Source organism: Apodemus sylvaticus, chromosome 16 (assembly GCF_947179515.1).
Source record: "Apodemus sylvaticus chromosome 16, mApoSyl1.1, whole genome shotgun sequence".
In the NCBI taxonomy this organism is placed as follows: domain Eukaryota; kingdom Metazoa; phylum Chordata; class Mammalia; order Rodentia; family Muridae; genus Apodemus; species Apodemus sylvaticus.
Genome location: NC_067487.1, coordinates 55,394,045 through 55,402,557, shown reverse-complemented (window position 1 = coordinate 55,402,557; position 8,513 = coordinate 55,394,045). Strand labels below are relative to the sequence as shown.

The 8,513-nt window shown below is 36.3% G+C and overlaps 1 pseudogene; it reads left to right on the top strand.

Moving 5' to 3' along the window:
- Nucleotides 1-2,143: 2,143 nt before the first annotated feature.
- Nucleotides 2,144-2,213, top strand: LOC127667184 (uncharacterized; annotated as a pseudogene).
- The last annotated feature ends 6,300 nt before the right edge of the window (nt 2,214-8,513 follow it).

Genomic DNA, 8,513 nt, shown 5'->3' with positions numbered 1-8,513 from the left:
CCAAAATGAAAAAAAACAAAGAAATCCACCAACATTTCTGACCAAATCTAGGATCATTAATCCATGGACATGAGCATAATAGTTTAGAATAATTTAATGGGCACATCAAGTCCATTTCACAAAATAACAGCAGTGAGATTGCCCCACCAAGGCCTATGACCTCCCTAGGCACAGGCTTTTTGATCAGGTTTACAGTACCAGATGTGAAGTCTTTTCTGTGATGAAGATATTATCAGCAAAGGGTTTGTTACCCCCATAATACAGTCTCCTCATTTTATTAAATGGGTTTATATTAGGTGGCTGCTGGGTAATATTAGAGCCCAGGTCCACAGCAGAGTAAGACTGTAACTGGCAGTTCTCCCCGGCAGCCTATATCTTACCTTCTAGCACTATGAGGACTAGTCAATATGGAGGAAACTCCCATCCCAGTTTGAGCTTGATCACTTTTTGTGCTGTGAACTGTTCATGTGGTGTTTTTAGCAGTAGATACTTGATAGCTAGTCTGGTAGGGGTATCAACAGCAGTAGACATTTCCTGTATTGTTTTGGAAGCCTCAGGGACCACCCGTGACCCTGACCAATCATCCATAGAGAAATAGCCCACATTTTAACTCAGGAATTTTTGTTTAAAAAATTAGAGTTTCTGTGATCAGCTCTATCCACAACACAGGATACCTCCCTTCAAAATATTTTTGTGTGGGTTTTAATTTCGGCTTTTGATTATCTTGCCAAGTATCAGCTTTCCTTGTGTCCTTTTCATGGATCATTAGTTTTTATTCTCCTCCTCCCACCTCTTACCACCCCTCCCCCTTAAATATTTACATACCAAACAAAGCAAAACAAATCATCATCAACAAAGTTACTGTCAAGCATTGCTTCAGAAAAGAATGTTGGGTCTCTGAATCCAGGAAAAGAGGCATATAATTAAAACTTTTCAGAAAACAAGTCTACTGGTAGGAGCCATTTTCTTTTCAGTGTGTTGGCAGAGATGAGTTGAGGAATTAGGAAAAGAACTAGATTCCAAAACAGTCACCTTTAAAGTTTGCAGGATAATATGTCAAGAAGTTTGTTGCTATTCAGTTGAAAATAAAGCATAACATTTATTTAAACTCAGAGAGTGAACACTTATAAACCACTTATGCTCTCTTGGGCCAAAGTGAACATAAATCAAAAGGTTAATAATTCATGGTAATGAATGTATTTGGTCCAAACAGTTTACTTTTAATTTATTGGACAATTGACACTAACAGTATATTATTGGGGTTAAGTATTTTTGGTTGCCTCTAAAGAAGTGGAAAACAAATTTGTGCTCAAAGCTAAGATCATATAGGAAAAAAATGCAGTTCTCATGTTTACATCAAAAATACTTAGATTGACAAAGTTTCAAGTGCCTATTTCTCCTGTTGTGTCTACCTTGACCCTCAAAGTATATTGTTTTTTCTTTATAATAAACTCTCTGATTTTTTTCTAGTCTCTGCATCAATCTTCTGTGACTCCAGAGAAGGCAATTCTAAGCTTAGGCTTTCTTGCCTAAGGACTAAGATGAGTCTTAGTTTCCTGGTAACAAAAGAACTTGGCTGTACTTCCTAGTAGAGATTGCATCAGTAGATGATTCCTGCCAAGGAACATTGTGATTTTATGTGACTGAGATTGTTTTGAAGATACCTTTCATACTATGATAGTTTTGAATTATCAATATTTAAGCCCTTTGGAAAATATTGTTTTGGATGAGATAACTTAAACCCAGAAAGAGAAACATGATATATTATCCTGTATAATTGTATATATAGATTATAGCATCACATTTTTATGTTTTATATTAAAGTTGTAATGCATGTCAGTTAAGACCATGAAGCAAAAAAAGACCATAGTTTTGAGTAAGGGAAACCTTAAGCAAGGAAGATACTAAAATATATATGGTGTAAAAGTAGAGAAGAGAATGGAAATATTAGGTATAAAAAGCTTGAATAGGAGAAGGTAAGCTTGTTCTAAGGAAGGAATGAGAAGAGGAAATTCCCAAACTTAAAAATGTATAAAAAATCCAAATAGAAACATATTACTTTATAAGCTAAGTAACTTATAAAGATGATGATGATGATGATCGTTATTATAATGATGATGATTATGATACTTTGAAAAGAGGTAGCTTTGAACAGTGGCATTATTGTATCCAATGAAGTTTATCCGAGGTGCAATTATTGCCAATTGAAAAGAGGTACTTGCTGGGCGGTGGTGGCGCACACCTGTAATCCCAGCACTCTGGGAGGCAGAGGCAGGCGAATTTCTGAGTTCGAGGTCAGCCTGGCCTACAGAGTGGGTTCCAGGACAGCCAGGGATATACAGAGAAACTCTGCCTTGAAAAAAACAAATCTAAAAAACAAACAAACAAAAAAAGCAAAAAAAAAAAAAAAGAAAAAAAAGAAAAAGAAAAAGAAAAAAAAAGAGGTACCTTGCATGATTGCTTCACAGTTGGCCCTCCTGTTTCTATACCCCACAGATTTTTAAATAAAATCTGGTAAGAGATATGAAATGCACCCCCCTGTGTTGTTGGTGAGAAGCTCTCCAGATGATGTAAGCTGTTTGTATTACTTCAGAATTAGATGGTAATACCTTTTGGTAAAGACGGTGCATAGTTTAGATGCAGGACATGGAGAAATGAATCTGGAAGTTTTTTTTTTCTCTGCTAGTTAGCATTCATAGTACCATAAAGTAATGTGTAGGCAGGTGGGGAGAGTAGTCATTAACTGTCTTACCCACTATAGACCCTGACGTGCAACATATGTCCATTGGTACATTTTGTGGATGGACAAACACCTACTGATTGGAATTTGGACTTGCTCCATGGGAGGGAATATATGCCTAACACTGCTAACCTGGTCAAAGGCCTGTGTGTGTGGAGGCTGAGGTGAACAAGCTGAGCCCACTGAAATCTTAGGGATAGAGAGATGCACAGCAGCCTCATGGCAAGAGTAGCCCGTGATAAGAAGGTCAGGTGCTTGCTTTCAAGAAATTCACTTAACTAAATGGTTACAGAATGATACTTAAATAGAAGGAAACCTACTTAAGCAAATTAACTGTATTGAGATCTGACAAAATAAACTTGGAGGAGGTGGAGGAGGAGGAGTGCAAAGAGACCAAGAACTAAGAAGGCCATTAGGAACTGATCAGGAGCTCAATTCAATTGGAACATATAATTACTGTAAATCTATTTACAAATAGTGCTGGAAAATTTTAGAAAACAAACACTATTAAGCGTAAATAGATATATAATTTCCAATGTAGTAACAGTAGCGAATTTCAACAAGCTATTTTTGTCACTGGGCCTATTTTCCAGCAAAGATTAAACAAAGCAACTTCAAATTTGAACTACATTATAAACCAATTGGAGTTAATAGACATTTACAGAATATTTTATCTTATGCTTTCAGAATACTTATTCTTTTCACTAGTATGTGGTGATTTCTCTAGATTGTGTAAGAGGCAGTAAAAATCATTGTAATTTGAAAATGTATAGACTTTATTAGAGAAAAATAAATTAGAAAGATATATTTTTTCAGATGAAAATATTTTAAATGTTTAAACATTTGAAATATTTAAAAATGTTTCAAGGACTTAGGAAATTGTGAGAAATCCAAACCAAAATTGAGGGGAAAAAGTAACAAAAGTCAAACAGAAATAAAGATCCAGAAATGAACCCACACACCTATGGCCACTTGATCCTCGACAAAAAGGCTGAAAACATCCAATGGAAAAAAGATAGCCTTTTCAACAAATGGTGCTGGTTCAATTGGAGATCAGCATGCAGAAGAATGCGAATTGATCCATCCTTGTCTCCTTGTACTAAGCTCAAATCCAAATGGATCAAGGACCTCCACATAAAGCCAGACACTCTGAAGCTAATAGAAAAGAAACTGGGGAAGACCCTTGAGGACATCGGTATAGGGAGTAAGTTTCTGAACAGAACACCAATAGCATATGCTCTAAGATCAAGAATTGACAAATGGGACCTCATAAAATTACACAGTTTCTGTACGGTAAAGGACACCATCAAAAGGACAAATTGGCAACCAACAAATTGAGAAAAGTGGATATTAACCTAGAAAACTGGAATACCCAAAACATAATCCACACATCAAATGAGGTACAAGAAGAACGGAGGAGTGGCCCCTTGTTCTGAAAAGACTCAGTGAAGCAGTATAGAGCAAAATCAGAACAGGGAAGTGGGAAGGGTTGGGTGGGAAAACAGGGGGAGGGAAGGGGACTGATGGGACTTTCGGGGAGTGGGGGTCCAGAAAAGGGGAAATCATTTGAAATGTAAATAAATATATCAATAAATTAAAAAAAAATTACCACACTGAAAAAAAAAGATTAAAGAATAATAAGCAAAAAAAAAAAAAAAAAAAAAAAAAAAGAAAGAAAGAAATAAAGACAAAATGACTTAAAAATTTAAAAAAGTTCTTAATGGGGAAAAGCTCAATGCATGCCTTAGCTTTTCTGCTAATGCCAGGGAGAAGTGGGGGGGGGGTACCCACTTTATGTCTCTTATCCAATCTAGTGCCAGAAATTTTGGTCAGATCAGTCATGAAGGAGAAATAAACAAGCCAGCCAAATATGAAGGAAGGAAGCCAATTTCTTGTTTGGAGATGATAGGGTTTTATATATAAAATAACCAAAATGCCAGACCAATATATTGCTTGGAAAAAGGAAATTGTAGTTCACAAAATTAACATATGAAAATCAATAACTTTTTTATGAGGAAAACATATAATTCAAATCATTCTATTCATAATGACATAAACAGCCAAGTCATCATCAACAACAACCCAAACAATAACAAAATCTTAGAGGTAAAGGTAGTCTTTACTTCCAAGTAAAAGTAAGAAAGTCTAAATCCTCTATCATGAAAATGACAAGCACTGGTAAAAATGACTGAAAATGACAGAAAGTAATAGGCTTTTCACTCCTATAGGTAGCAACAGTGAATCTGGTTAAATGTCAATATGAACACAAAGATCAACAGGCTCAAATTTTAATTCCATCTAAATGTCAGTGATATCCACTGTATAAACAAACTGAAAGAAAGAACTACAAGATCATCTCATTAGATGGTGAAGAAACTTTTAACACCCCTGCATGATAAAAGTCTTGGAGAGATCAGGGATAGAAGACACATAACTAAACCCAAAAAAGGCAATATACAACAAGCCAGTAGCCAACATCAAATTAAACAGAGAAAAACTTAAGGCATAGTTGCAGACAGAAGTCTAACATAATTGTCATCAGAGAAGCTTCACCCAGCAGTTGATAAAGATGGATGTAGGTACTCACAGCTGAACATCTTAGGGAGGCTGGGGAATCCTGTGGAAGACTAAAAGGAAGGGTTGTAGGAGCCAAAGAAGTCAAGGACACCACAAGGAAACCTACAGAAAGAACTAATCAACTAACCTGGCCCAATAGGAACTCACAGAGGCTAAACACTGACCAGAAAAATGCATGGGACTGACCTAGGACCTCTACATATACATAAGAGTTGTATATCTTTGTCTTCAAGTGGGACTCCTCACAGCAGGAGCAGGGGCTGTCTCTGACCCCATTGCCTACCTTTGGGACAAGCCCTACTAGACTGCCTCATCTAGAATCAATCTGAGAGGGTGTGCCTAGTCTCACTGCAACTTGATACACCATGGCTGCTTGATATCCTTGGGAGGCCTTCCCTTTTCTGAAGAGAAGAAGACAGGGAGTGAGTAGGGAGTGGGGAGGAAATACCTCTAGGAAAGCATTGTGGGGAGACTGCAGTCCAGATGTAAATTAAGTTAGTCAATTAATAATAAAAATGTCAGTGACAGTCTTTTAAGAGCTAGAAAAAAATCCTGAAATTTGTATGGAATTATAAAAGACCACAAATACCAAAGTTAATAGAGAAAAATCAATCCTAGAAATGTCACGAGACCTTTGAAGAGACCATAGAGCAGTGAAATCCCAAGCAGCAAGGTATGGTTATACAACAGACAAAGAGCAATGTAATCCCATAGGTTACAGAAATGAGAGGCCACAGGTTTGTAGCTAACTGATTTACAACTAAGATACCGAAATCATTGGTTGGGTAAAGGGTAGATTCTTCAACCAAAGGAACTGGGCAAACTGGATATCTACATGGAGAAGACTGAAACTTGATCACTGTCTCTAGCCAGGTACAAAAACAACTCCAAATACATCAAAGACCAAAGCATCAGATCTGAATCTGATCCTATCAGAAGAAAACATAAGGGAAGCATTTCAAAACATTGGTCCATGTAAAGCTTTTCGAGTCAAGACCCCAAAATCACTAGCTCAAGTTGTCCTGCTGCATTTCTGTCTCTTTTTCTACAGTCTGATTGCTGTGGCTGTTTCTACCCATGGTGTGTTCAGCCCATGGCTACATTTCCACAGCCTGATGAGTGTCTCTCTGGCTCACTTTTCTTGTTGTGTCTGTGTCCCCAAGAGGCTACAGCTGATTCCTGATGTTAATATTGTGGAACAAATGGGCACAGGTTGGTGGCCACCTTTGGCTACTTCCTTTGTGGGGAAGCTCCTATCAAGTTTTATTCTTTTTCCTTCAGCCCTCTTTTATAGAGTTAGGGTCAGTATGTATTTTTACCATAGCTCTTTCATCAGGTGGCACACACATAGGCAACTTGTAATTCATCATCTTATCCAGAAGTCCATAGTCCACCTATACTATTCACAGTAGGTGAGACACAGGAGGAATCTAGATGCCCATCAACTCAATGAGTTAAAAATGAAGAATGAAAGCCTGCCATCTGTAGCAACATTGATGGGATATAAGAGTATCCCATATATAAATATATGGGATATATTATATATTATCCCATATATTTATATATGGGATGCATGACTTATTTATGTTTCCATTTTGCCTTTTTTTTCCAATTTTATATTTATATAAATATAAAATATATATATATGTTTATAGAGAAATATTACGAAATGACCTGGATCCTCAAATTTATAAGTTTAATTCTTTAAAACACAATGAATTCTAAAAAATCCATATTACTCAAAAATTGAGCTATGTGTATATAATGTTATAGGTACAAAAGAGATTATTAATTCAAAGAGAAAAAGAAAAAACAAGAAAAATTAAAAGATAGCAAATACTTGGATTGCTATGAAGTATAGAAAACCTGAAATTATTTTTAACATTAAGTAGTTTCTTAAAAGGTGTGTACATCCATAGTACTCCCTGTTATGGTTTCATACTCTAGAGGAACTCCAAGCAGACGTCTACCTTTAGGGGATAGCACGTTAATATAGTGATGAAACTGCTTTCATTAATATTCCCCTTTCGAATATCAATTATGTCAAATTACATTCAATGTTTTTATCCCATTGTCTTTATTTGTTTTTAAATTTTACATGTTTTATTATTGGTTTGATTCTTCAGAGAAACTTACCAAGAATGGAAGAAAAGCCCAAAATTACATGAGGCTCATTATTTTTAGGTGACCCAGAGTAATTTTGCTCATTACAGTACCAAGATTTTACCCAAAAATGTTCCTTTCTGCCATGCTGTCTGAGTATATGATGCGAGTAGATGTAAGGATGCTCAGATATGTGCCCTCCTCTGCTTGTGATGGTGAATCTTTCCTGTATACACAGGAAATACACAGGTTTCCCAATAAAATCTCCTTGGCTGTTTCTTTTGGGAAGAATACTGTATTGAGAATTATCTCCACTTCTCTCCTTTGTTGCTGTGAATAACAGATATTTCTTTATTCTTGCATTGCTTGGATTTACTTGGTCTTTCCACTCACTATGAAGTGAACCCCCTGCATCTGTCACAATATGGCAAAGATTTTGTGATAGTTCCTATGGAGAAAGCAGTCCTTCCTTTTTCGGAGGTTCTGTTCAGTATCTGTTCCTCATGGGACCAGCAGAAACCTTGTCCTTTGTTGACTGGTATTGCCGTTTCTGTGAGTGATTTATTATTTGATCAATAGCTTGACTTTTAAGCAATTGGAAAGGAAGTTTTCATGCTTGGTCCACAAGTGGACTCTACTAAGGGATCTGCAGAGGTCTTTCATCTTACCTCAGTAGCTAATGGAAATTCATTATTAAAGAACCAGAGGTGACAATGCATTTATTTAATTTGTAGGATCAGTTTGAACAATTAACGTGGGGTGCTGAAAGCAGTTTTCTGCTCATTATTTTATATTAAATGGATTGGACTTGCCCTTCTTTACGCTTTCAGAGTTTTGGTGCCTCAGTGAGTAATTGTGAGGAAGGCTAATTTTCTTGTTTTCATTGTATTTCTCATTTTAAATAACCTATCATAGATTGTAAATTATGACTCAATCTCATTTAAGGCTTAAGACTGTCATTTCCAAGGACAGCCACAGAATAAAGCCAGGTACTATTTTATGTGATCCAATATTTTACTGCTGGCTACGTTAAGGGATAATACAATATTAATCCTCCCTTAAAATGGTCTAAAGACTGAAAGGGTAATGTAGA